The sequence below is a fragment of the Lolium perenne genome, chromosome 7 (assembly GCF_019359855.2).
Source record: "Lolium perenne isolate Kyuss_39 chromosome 7, Kyuss_2.0, whole genome shotgun sequence".
Lineage (NCBI taxonomy): Eukaryota > Viridiplantae > Streptophyta > Magnoliopsida > Poales > Poaceae > Lolium > Lolium perenne.
Genome location: NC_067250.2, coordinates 14,237,893 through 14,251,256, shown reverse-complemented (window position 1 = coordinate 14,251,256; position 13,364 = coordinate 14,237,893).

Genomic DNA, 13,364 nt, shown 5'->3' with positions numbered 1-13,364 from the left:
GGTTTGATGAAGGGGCTTGCGGTTCCTTTCGAGTCCTCTTGGTGCTCACGCCCTGCCCCGCTTTGATTGGAGCTTGGGGGCAACAGGTTCAGGAACTGGCCTTTTCCTGGAAGCCGATGGTGGCAATTCTGGCTGGCTCTGCGTGATGATTTTCCCAGAATTTCCCGAGCTCGAATCCCCTCGATTGGATTGTGTTTCCTCGCTGGAGTTGTCTTCGAGGGAGGCCTATATAAAAAAAAGAGTTAGTAAGCACAAGCATGTTTGCAGAAGCCCATAAGGATAGATGAAATCAGTCAAGGCATGGATCAACGTACGTGCAAGCTCTCTTGATCTGGAGAAGGGCTCCGGCGCTTCAAAGTTTTCCTGGCGGCTACTTTCCTCACCGTCGTTCTCGCCTTGGTTGGGGCTCGAGGGGCAGCTGGCCCGGAAGATACTTTGCTCTTGGAAGCCGATTTTGGTGAAATCGGCTGGCTCTGCATCATGACCTTTTTCAAGGGTGGCGAGTTTTTGCAGAAGAGGACCACAGGAGCCGGTGGGGCGAATTCAAAGGGGGAGCCGTCATCATGTGTAGGTTCTGGACCATCTTGTTGCTGCAAGGAGACAGAGCAAGGTTATAAGAATCATTGTAAGCCACTTCAAGAAAATTTTACGAGTGGTAGTACCTGTTCTGCGGGGATATTATATTCAGCATTGAGTTGTTTCAGCAACGGTCCCAGAGCTCTCCTGAAGGCATGAGTTTTCCACATTGACCACCAGGTCTCAAAACCATTGGTTGACGAGGTGAAAGAGAGATTGTTAGGGACTGGGATGGCTAGAGCATCAAAGAAAGAGTAACACCTCTGACCGGTGAGGAGATCGGGCAAGTCAGCTCTGCTCTCTGTTAAGTGGTGGAGGAAGAAGTGGGGAGACACCTGCCCAAGACCAAACTGCCGGGCTGCTACGACCGGCTGATAGGACTCATAACCAGGTTTGATTATTCTGTTTGATGTGCTCATGCCAACTGGAAGGAAGCAGGGACGGATCATGGTGGAATACAATTGCCGGGTGCTGGTGTCATCGGCAAAACTGTCTAGCCTGAAGGAGACTGGGTTTTCAAAATTTTCAGATTCCGTGTAAGGAAAGAAGAGAGGATTGTCCAGGCCTTGGAAGAAAATGCTAAACCACTTTGATGCTTCCTTGGGGATCAGTTTACTACCTGGAAGGCTATACAAGGCTTGGTCGTAGCTAGTGCATCGGATCTGCTTCCCGTTAGCATCTGGAAAGGTGCAAGTGGCCAAAAGGGGGAAGTTTGGGATATGGTTCTGGAAATACAGCTGAGCCCATAGCTGAATAAACCACCAGGGACCTCCTGTTTTGACTGTTTTTTGGGAAGATAAGTTGACGGACATTAGTTGGAGATATCGATAGACCTCTCCAAGGAACAGTTTGCCGATACCAAGCTGGGTGCCTTTGGCAAGTTCATAGGCCAAGGGAAGATAATTCTTGGTCGGAGCAAGTGAAGGGCCACAGAATATGAAGTGTTCCAACCAGAAATTTAGGAAGGCCGTGTGTTCTTTCTCTGTTACAGGGCCTTTATTTTTCATGTGGCGTCGAAGGTAAGCACCCCAGCTTGTGCACTCTGTTTTGGAAGAGAGTTTGAAAGGGACCCTTGGTAGCATAAAAGCAGAGAGGCTGGGGGATGTAATGTCTAGGCCAGTGATCATTACCACATCTAGCAGAGTTGGTGTCATGGGGCCGTGGCCAAACATGAAGCAGTTCAGAGCATCAGACCAGAAGTAGCCGATGGTTTTTAGAAGGTTTTCATGCTTCTCAAGGGGAGACAATGATAAGGACAGAGCATCGGCTATTCCTGTGGTTTCCCATTTGGATTGGTAAGTTTTGGATACTCGACTGTACCAGGAAACCCAATCTTCAGGAGGGTTAGGCCAGGCTCGTAAGCAGTCGGCCCAAGAAGTTAGATCTAAATTCTGGTTCACAAAGGGGATCCTATTGGCCTCGCAAGAAATCAGATGGGCAGGACTCTCGACAGTACGGGGGCCAAGACAAAGAGAGTTTGGAAGAGAAGGATGCGGCAACAGAATGTCTGATACCTAAAATTAATGGTGGAATAAGGCATTAATTCAGATGTTTGCTATTAGTTCTAACACTATGCTCGGATGGCGAGGGGCAGTTAAAGATTACCTTCTGTGCCGAAAGCATTGCGTTGGCGTTGGACGATTCCGCCATCTGATTCGCTGGCGGAGATGGATCTGCGCGGTTGGGGATCTGGGACTCGCGTTGCCGCGAGTTGAATCTGTCCGATGGGCAATTGGAGATCTGAGTTTGGTCTTTTAGACGAGGGTCACAGGTTGCCATTTGAATTTGGGGAATGTCCGCTTGGACCTGTCTAAATAGGTAACTGAGTCTGGCCTTACTGGCGTTTTATGGTAAAAGGCCGATGCGTTGCCATCGGCTCTTTATGTGTTGACCTACTTTGACAATAGGAAAAATCAGACATAGAAGCATTCTTCATTGATTAAAAGGGGGTTTTTACAATAAGAGTCGATTGCTCACAAAAGGAGGATCTGCTACCTAATGCACTACTACTAGCCCTATTCTAGTAGTCCCTAATCTAGGGGCCGGCGCTGTCGCTGCCGTCGCTGCCCTCGTCGTCGCCGTCCTCGCTGCCATCGGCGTTGCTACCGGCGATGTCTTCGTCGCTGCTGCTGAAGCCCTCGGCAGGGGCTTCTTCTTCTTTGTCATCGTCGTCGTCGTCCTCCGACCCGGCGCGGAGGCGCTTTGCCGGCGGATATTCGTCGGAGGAGGTGTCGTCCTCCGCTTCATCCTCTTCATCGGAGGAGATGTCCTCGCCCCAGGAGGGAGCGTCGTCATCGCTCTCTTCCTCCAACTCCTCGTCAACGAGGAACTGGAGGTTATCCTCCCCGTCGGTCAAGGATTCGTCATCCTCTGACCCGACGGCGAAATCCCAATCCGCCTCGTCCCACCACAGTGGGGCGAGGGCCTCGTACGCCGCTATCGGGTCGTACTCCGGCGTCGGCTCACGGGAGGAGGAGGATTGGGAGGAGAGACCCGAAGAGCAGGAGGTAGAGGAGGAGTCCATGGTTGCAGAGGAGGGGAGTTTCGATTGCTAATGCAGAACAAGAGGATGAGGAGGCGAACTGCTCGGATGAGGTTAAATAAAGGGGATACAGTGGAAGATGATTCAATGTTGTGGCAGTTTTGTTGGAGATATGCCCAAGAGGCAATAATAAAAGTGGTTATTATATATCTTTATGTTTATGATAAATGTTTATATACCATGCTATAATTGTATTAACCGAAACATTAGTACATGTGTGATATGTAGACAACAAGAAGTCCCTAGTATGCCTCTTAAACTAGCTTGTTGATTAATGGATGATTAGTTTCATAATCATGAACATTGAATGTTATTAATAACAAGGTTATATCATTATATGAATGATGTAATGGACACACCCAATTAAGCGTAGCATAAGATCTCGTCATTAACTTATTTGCTATAAGCTTTCGATACATAGTTACCTACTCCTTATGACCATGAGATCATGTAAATCACTTATACCGGAAAGGTACTTTGATTACACCAAACGCCACTGCGTAAATGGGTGGTTATAAAGGTGGGATTAAGTATCCGGAAAGTATGAGTTGAGGCATATGGATCAACAGTGGGATTTGTCCATCCCGATGACGGATAGATATACTCTGGGCCCTCTCGGTGAAATGTCGTCTAATGTCTTGCAAGCATATGAATAAGTTCATAAGAGACCACATACCACGGTACGAGTAAAGAGTACTTGTCAGGAGACGAGGTTGAACAAGGTATAGAGTGATACCGAAGATCAAACCTCGGACAAGTAAAATATCGCGTGACAAAGGGAATTGGTATTGTATGTGAATGGTTCATTCGATCACTAAAGTCATCGTTGAATATGTGGGAGCCATTATGGATCTCCAGATCCCGCTATTGGTTATTGGTCGGAGTGAGTACTCAACCATGTCCGCATAGTTCGCGAACCGTAGGGTGACACACTTAAAGTTGGATGTTGAAATGGTAGAACTTGAATATGGAATGGAGTTCGAATATTTGTTCGGAGTCCCGGATGAGATCCCGGACATCACGAGGAGTTCCGGAATGGTCCGGAGAATAAGATTCATATATAGGAAGTCATTTTATGTGATTTAAAATGATCCGGAAGGTTCTATGGAAGGTTCTAGAAGGTTCTAGAAAAGTCCAGAAGAAACCACTAAGGAAGGCGGAGTCCCGGAGGGACTCCACCTCCCATGGCCGGCCAACCCTAAGGGGGAGGAGTCCCAAGTGGACTCCCCTATGGGGGCCGGCCACCCCCCCCACATGGAAGGGGGAAATCCCACCTCAAGTGGGATTCCCACCTTGGGTAGGTTTCCCTATCACATGGAAGGTTTTGGGTTCGGGTCTTATTCGGAGACTTGTAGTCCAACACTTGGGGCTTCCACCTATATAATGAGGGGCCAAGGGGAGGGGGCCGGCCACCCAAAGACCACAAGGTGGCCGCACCCCATAGTGGCCGGCGCCCCCCTCTCCCAAACCCTAGCGGCCCTCTCTCCTCCACCACATCCCGCACGCTTAGCGAAGCTCCGCCGGATTTCTCCACCACCACCGACACCACGCCGTCGTGCTGTCGGATTCAAGAGGAGCTACTACTTCCGCTGCCCGCTGGAACGGGGAGGTGGACGTCGTCTTCATCAACAAACGAACGTGTGACCGAGTACGGAGGTGCTGCCCATTCGTGGCGCCGTGATCAAGATCTTCTACGCGCTTTTGCAAGCGGCAAGTGAACGTCTACCGCAGCAACAAGAGCCTCATCTTGTAGGTTTTGGAATCTCTTCAAGGGTGAGACTCGAAAATCCCCTCGTTGCTACCGTCTTCTAGATTGCATCTTGGCTTGGATTTCGTGTCCGCGGTAGGAAATTTTTTGTTTTCTATGCTACGTTATCCTACAGTGGTATCAGAGCCGTGTCTATGCATAGATGGTTGCACGAGTAGAACACAATGGTTTGTGGGCGTTGATGCTTTTGTTATCTTTAGTTGAGTACTTTGCATCTTTGTGGCATAGTGGGATGAAGCGGCTCGGGCTAACTTTACATGACCGCGTTCATGAGATTTGCTCCACGCTCGACATGCAACTTGTATTGCATAAGTGGCTTTGTGGGTGTCTGTCTCTCCTACTATAGTGAAGATTCAATTTACTCTTCTATTGACAACACTAGTATCACCGTTGTGGTTCATGTTCGTAGGTAGATTGGATCTTACTCGAAAACCCTAAACCACGTAAAATATGCAAAACAAAATTAGAGACCGTCTAACTTGTTTTTGCAGGGTTTGGTGATGTGATATGGCCATAATGTGATGATGACTATGTATGAGATGATCATTATTGTATTGTGGCAACCGGCAGGAGCCTTATGGTTGTCTTTAAATTTCATGTTGAGTAGTATTTCAAAGTAGTTGTAATAGTTGCTACATGGAGGACAATCATGAAGACGGCGCCATTGACCTTGGTGCTTCGCCGACGATGATGGAGATCATGCCCGTTGTTGATGGAGATCATGTCCGTGCTTTGGAGATGAAGATCAAAGGCGCAAAGACAAAAGGGCCATATCATATCACATATGAACTGCATGTGATGTTAATCCTTTTATGCATCTTATTTTGCTTAGATCGCGACGGTAGCATTATAAGATGATCCCTCTCACTAAAATATCAAGATAATAAAGTGTTCATCCTTAGTAGCACCGTTGCCAAGACTTGTCGTTTCGAAGCATCTCGTGATGATCGGGTGTGATAGAATCAACAAGTGCATACAACGGGTGCAAGCCGATTTGCACCTGCGGATACTAAGGTGGCCTTGACGCGCCTAGCATGTCCAGACGTGGTCTCGGAACACGTGATACCGAAAGGTAGAGCATGAATCATATGATTGATATGATGAACACTTTGAGTGTTCGCCATTGAAGTTACATCTTGTCTCGTGATGATCGGACTTGGTGTGGTGGATTTGGTTCGTGTGATCACTAAGACAATGCGAGGGATATTGTTTTGAGTGGGAGTTCACCTAGTTTTTAATTATATTGAATTAAAATTTGAACTCAATTTGTCATAAACATTAGTCTAAACTATTGCAAATATGTTGTAGATATGGCGTCCTCAATCAATTTTAACCAGTTCCTAGAGAAAGAAAAGCTTAAGAGCAACTGTAGCAACTTCACCGACTGGTTCCGTCATGTGAGGATTTTCCTCATTGGCGGAAATCTGCAATATGTGCTTGATGCACCGCTAGGTGACCCTCCTGCAGAAACTGAAACCGATGAAGTAAAAGCTGTTTACGCAACTCGAAAAACTCGGTACTCTCAAGTTCAGTGTGCCATCTTATGCAGTCTGGAAGCCGATCTTCAAAAATGTTTTGAGCACCACGATCCACATGAGTTAATCAATGAGTTGAAGACTCTATTTGAGACTCATGCGGCCGTGGAATGCTATGAAGCATCGAAACACTTCTTCAGCTGCATGATGGAAGAAGGCAGCTCCGTTAGTGAGCACATGCTCGCCATGACCGGGCATGCGAAGAAACTCAGTGACTTGGGAATAGTGATTCCTAATAGACTGGGGATTAATCGTGTCCTTCAATCACTGCCACCTAGTTACAAGAACTTTGTGATGAACTACAATATGCAGAACATGAATAAAGAGTTACCTGAACTTTTCTCCATGCTGAAATCTGCTGAGATTGAGATCAAGAAAGAGCACCAAGTGTTGATGGTCAACAAGACCACCAGTTTCAAGAAACAGGGCAAGTCTAAGGGAAAATTCAAGAAGGGTGGCAAGAAAGCTGCCACGCCTCCTGTGAAACCTAAGACTGGCCCTAAGCCTGATGCTGAGCGCTATTACTACAAGGAGAAGGGACACTGGAAGCGTAATTGCTCCAAGTATTTGGCGGATCTGAAGAGCGGCCTTGTCAAGAAGAAGAAAGAAGGTATATCTGATATACATGTTATAGATGTTTATCTTACTGGTTCTCGTACTAGTACCTGAGTATTTGATACTGGTTCGGTTGCTCATATTTGTAACTCGAAACAGGAACTAAAGAATAAACGAAGACTACTAAAGGATGAAATGACCATGCGCGTTGGAAATGGATCCAAAGTCGATGTGATCGCTGTCGGCAGACTTCCTCTACATCTACCTTCGGGATTAGTTTTAAGCCTCAATAATTGTTATTTTGTACCCGCGTTGAGCATGAACATTATATCTGGATCTTGTTTAATGCAAGACGGTTATTCATTCAAGTCTGAGAATAATGGTTGTTCTATTTTTATGAATAATATCTTTTATGGTCGAGCACCTGAAAAGAATGGCTTATTTCTGTTAGATCTCGATAGTAGTGATACACATATACATAACATTGATGCTAAGCGAATTAAATTGAATGATAATTCTACTTATATGTGGCACTGTCATCTTGGTCATATTGGAGTGAAACGCATGAAGAAACTCCATACCGATGGGTTACTTGAATCACTTGACTTTGAGTCACTTGATAGATGCGAAGCATGTCTAATGGGAAAAATGACTAAGACTCCATTCTCTGGTATTATGGAGCGAGCTACTGACTTATTGGAAATCATACATACCGATGTGTGCGGACCAATGAGTGTAGCATCGCGCGGTGGTTATCGTTATGTTCTAACCTTCACAGATGATCTGAGTAGATATGGGTATATCTATTTCATGAAACATAAATCCGAAACTTTTGAGAAGTTTAAGGAATTCCAAAGTGAAGTAGAAAATCAACGTAACAAGAAGATTAAATTTCTACGATCTGATCGCGGAGGTGAATATCTGAGTTATGAGTTTGGCATGCATTTAAAGAAATGCGGAATACTTTCACAATTGACACCGTCGGGAACACCTCAACGAAACGGTGTGTCCGAACGTCGTAATCGAACTCTCTTAGATATGGTTCGTTCTATGATGTCTCTTACTGATTTACCTTTATCATTTTGGAGTTATGCATTAGAGACAGCCGCATTCACTTTAAATAGAGCACCATCAAAATCCGTTAAAACGACACCGTATGAATTATGGTTTAATAAGAAACCTAAGCTGTCGTTCCTAAAAGTTTGGGGTTGCGAAGCCTATGTAAAAAAGTTACAACCGGACAAGCTAGAACCCAAAGCGGAGAAATGCGTCTTCATAGGATACCCTAAGGAAACTATAGGGTACACTTTCTATCACAGATCCGAAGGCAAGATCTTTGTTGCTAAGAACGGAACCTTTCTTGAGAAAGAATTTCTCACTAAAGAAGTGACTGGAAGAAAAGTAGAACTCGATGAGATTGAAGAATCTCTGCTTGTTGATCAGAGTAGCGCAGTACCGGAAGATGTTCCTGTGCCGCCTGCACCGGTAACAGAGGAAGCTAATGATAATGATCATGAAACTTCAAATGAGATAGCTACTGAACCTCGCAGATCGACAAGGGAACGTGCCACTCAGTTGGTATGATCCTTGTCTAAATGTCATGATTGTGGATAACAATGATGAAGACCCTGCGACGTATGAAGAAGCGATGATGAGCCCAGATTCCAACAAATGGCAAGAAGCCATGAAATCCGAAATGGGATCCATGTATGATAATAAAGTATGGACTTTGGTAGACTTACCTGATAGCCGCAAGGCTGTCGAGAATAAATGGATCTTCAAGAGAAAAACAGATGCTGATGGTAATATTACTGTCTATAAAGCTCGACTTGTCGCAAAGGGTTTCCGACAAATTCAAGGTGTTGACTACGATGAGACTTTCTCACCTGTAGCGAAGCTAAAATCTGTAAGGATTTTGTTAGCAATAGCTGCATTTTTCGATTATGAGATTTGGCAGATGGATGTCAAAACAGCGTTCCTTAATGGAGACATTGAGGAAGAGTTGTATATGGTACAACCCAAAGGTTTTGTCGATCCTAAAAATGCTGACAAAGTATGCAAACTTCAGTGTTCAATTTATGGACTGAAGCAAGCATCAAGAAGTTGGAACCGACGCTTTGATAAGGTGATCAAAGACTTCGGGTTTATACAGTGTCATGGAGAGGCCTGTATTTACAAGAAAGTGAGTGGGAGCTCTGTAGCATTCCTGATATTATATGTAGATGACATATTATTGATTGAGAATTATATAGAACTATTAAGCAGTGTAAAGGGTTATTTGAATAATAGTTTTTCAATGAAAGACCTTGGTGAAGCATCGTATATATTAGGCATCAAGATTTATAGAGATAGATCAAGACGTCTAATAGGGCTATCACAGAGTACATACCTGGACAAGATTCTAAAGAAATTTAGAATGGACGAAAGTAAGAAAGGATTCTTACCTATGTTACCAGCAAGGTCTTGAGTAAGACTCAAGGTCCGGCTACTACGAGAAGAAAGAGAAAGGATGAGTCGGATCCCTATGCCTCGGCGCAGGCTCTATCATGTATGCCATGCTATGTACAAGACCGGATATAGCACATGCTGTTAGTTTGACTAGCAGATATCAAAGTGATCCAGGAATGGAACACTGGACAGCGGTCAAGAATATCCTGAAGTACTTGAAAATAACTAAGGATATGTTTCTTTGTTATGGAGGTGTCCAAGAGCTCATTGTAACAAGTTACACCGATGCAAGTTGGAACACTGATCCTGATGACTCTAAGTCGCAGTCTGGGTACGTGTTTATATTGAATGGTGCTGCGATGGTGGGCAAGCTCGGCAGCACGGTGGCGAAATCCTCAACAGAATCGGAGTACATAGCGGCTTCAGAGGCTTCATCAGAAGCGGTATGGATGAAGAGGTTCATTGTAGAGCTCGGTGTGGTTCCTAGTGCATTGGACCCACTAGTCATCTATTGTGACAACATGGGTGCCATCGCCAATGCACAAGAACCAAGGTCACACAAGAGGCTAAAGCATATCAAGCTACGTTATCATTCGATTCGCGAGTACATCGAAGATGGAGAAGTAAACATTTGCAAAGTACACACTGATCTGAATGTAGCAGATCCGTTGACTAAAGCTCTCCCTAGGGCAAAGCATGACCAACACCAGAATGCCATGGGTGTTAGGTACCTTACAATGTAATCTAGATTATTGACTCTAGTGCAAGTGGGAGACTGTTGGAGATATGCCCAAGAGGCAATAATAAAAGTGGTTATTATATATCTTTATGTTTATGATAAATGTTTATATACCATGCTATAATTGTATTAACCGAAACATTAGTACATGTGTGATATGTAGACAACAAGAAGTCCCTAGTATGCCTCTTAAACTAGCTTGTTGATTAATGGATGATTAGTTTCATAATCATGAACATTGGATGTTATTAATAACAAGGTTATATCATTATATGAACGATGTAATGGACACACCCAATTAAGCGTAGCATAAGATCTCGTCATTAAGTTATTTGCTATAAGCTTTCGATACATAGTTACCTAGTCCTTATGACCATGGGATCATGTAAATCACTTATACCGGAAAGGTACTTTGATTACACCAAACGCCACTGCGTAAATGGGTGGTTATAAAGGTGGGATTAAGTATCCGGAAAGTATGAGTTGAGGCATATGGATCAACAGTGGGATTTGTCCATCCCGATGACGGATAGATATACTCTGGGCCCTCTCGGTGAAATGTCGTCTAATGTCTTGCAAGCATATGAATAAGTTCATAAGAGACCACATACCACGGTACGAGTAAAGAGTACTTGTCAGGAGACGAGGTTGAACAAGGTATAGAGTGATACCGAAGATCAAACCTCGGACAAGTAAAATATCGCGTGACAAAGGGAATTGGTATTGTATGTGAATGGTTCATTCGATCACTAAAGTCATCGTTGAATATGTGGGAGCCATTATGGATCTCCAGATCCCGCTATTGGTTATTGGTCGGAGTGAGTACTCAACCATGTCCGCATAGTTCGCGAACCGTAGGGTGACACACTTAAAGTTGGATGTTGAAATGGTAGAACTTGAATATGGAATGGAGTTCGAATATTTGTTCGGAGTCCCGGATGAAATCCCGGACATCACGAGGAGTTCCGGAATGGTCCGGAGAATAAGATTCATATATAGGAAGTCATTTTATGTGATTTAAAATGATCCGGAAGGTTATATGGAAGGTTCTAGAAGGTTCTAGAAAAGTCCGGAAGAAACCACTAAGGAAGGCGGAGTCCCGGAGGGACTCCACCTCCCATGGCCGGCCAACCCTAAGGGGGAGGAGTCCCAAGTGGACTCCCCTATGGGGGCCGGCCACCCCCCCCACATGGAAGGAGGAAATCCCACCTCAAGTGGGATTCCCACCTTGGGTAGGTTTCCCTATCACATGGAAGGTTTTGGGTTCGGGTCTTATTCGGAGACTTGTAGTCCAACACTTGGGGCTTCCACCTATATAATGAGGGGCCAAGGGGAGGGGGCTGGCCACCCAAAGACCACAAGGTGGCCGCACCCCATAGTGGCCGGCGCCCCCCTCTCCCAAACCCTAGCGGCCCTCTCTCCTCCACCACATCCCGCACGCTTAGCGAAGCTCCGCCGGATTTCTCCACCACCACCGACACCACGCCGTCGTGCTGTCGGATTCAAGAGGAGCTACTACTTCCGCTGCCCGCTGGAACGGGGAGGTGGACGTCGTCTTCATCAACAACCGAACGTGTGACGGAGTACGGAGGTGCTGCCCGTTCGTGGCGCCGTGATCAAGATCTTCTACGCGCTTTTGCGAGCGGCAAGTGAACGTCTACCGCAGCAACAAGAGCCTCATCTTGTAGGCTTTGGAATCTCTTCAAGGGTGAGACTCGAAAATCCCCTCGTTGCTACCGTCTTCTAGATTGCATCTTGGCTTGGATTTCGTGTTCGCGGTAGGAAATTTTTTGTTTTCTATGCTACGTTATCCTACAAGTTTTCGAGGATGCGGTGCCAAAACTGTCAAATCGTGCAGTACGGAGAAGTTGAGAAGGCAAGGCATCATGATGGAAGGGCACTGTAGCGGTTCTGCTCTGCAACGCGTAACCCGGTGAAGGAAAACAGAGTGGTTTTGGAATTATTATTGCCAAAACCAGGGGGGGCATGTGTTATCACCGGATTTTAGCCAAATTAGGAGATGGGCCGTGATCGAGATGGGCTTGGAGGATATGCACATAAAGTGTTTCTGAATCGGCCTCGTGCGAGAGTTTGGGCTAGATTGCCCGTATATTTGTACATTATGGTAGATCGCGTTTTAGTTTAGAATTAAGAGATAGAGTTTGGTTCGTACACAGTTAGGTTTATTCCAAAGATAGAAAGTCTACGGACTATAAATATGTACCTAGGGTTATTGAGAAAGGAGGACGATCACGTTCACAACAAACACAATCTAGGCGCATCGCCACCCCTTGTTTCGAGGGTTTCTTTCGGGTAAGCGTCATGCTGCCTCTTGCGATCTAGGCAGTATCAGTTTATTCGTTGTTTTGTGTTGCTCGTACTGAAGCCTTGTTGATGGCGAGTAATACCGTTATCATAGATGTTTTTGGGCTAGCATCGATACTTTTCTGATATGTTTGCTTAGTTATGCTGCCCCTAAATATCTAGCTGCCTTTGCACCTATCTTAGGTGTAAGGGCAGCATCTTGCTTGGACTTTATTTAGTAGATCTGATCTGTTATGGTTGTTCCTTGTTCTCCAAGGATTAGTTTGATATCCGCGTGGTTAGACCTTGCAAACGGGTTGAATGATCCAGTAGTGCGTAAGGTATGGTTTGCCGATCCAAGAGGGGTTGTTCCGGGAATCGACTCTGTGTTGGTTTTTAGGCCTCTTCTAGGATTAGTTTTCTGTTATCTTTCGTATCTGCCAGGCTCAACTACGTGTAGGACGTTCCAATTATGCGGTGAAAGCCCTAGACTGTCGTAGATCGATTTAACTTGGTTTTGATCAAGCAGGATCCCCATGTTTTCGTAGATCCAATACGAACCATGGGTGAATCGGCTCTTTGAGCTGATTCACAGGATAACCTGAGAGCCGATCGAGGCTCGGATTTAATGTTTACGTGTCTGCCATGCAGGAAACTAATTGAAGCAATCCATCACCTTCCTGACCAGGTATAGGTCAGGTGGCACGCCCTCGCAACAGCCAGGACGTGTGCCGGAGTTTTGCGGGCCGTCGCCCGAGGGACCAGGACCCACCAGTAGTTCTGGGAGCCTCCCGGCTCTTCGTGTTGCTCGTCGCTGCTCGCCGGTGGGTTTTGGCAGGCAACAGGACCATGTTGTGTTCTTTGTTGCTTCTAATGATTTTTGTACTAATATTGGTT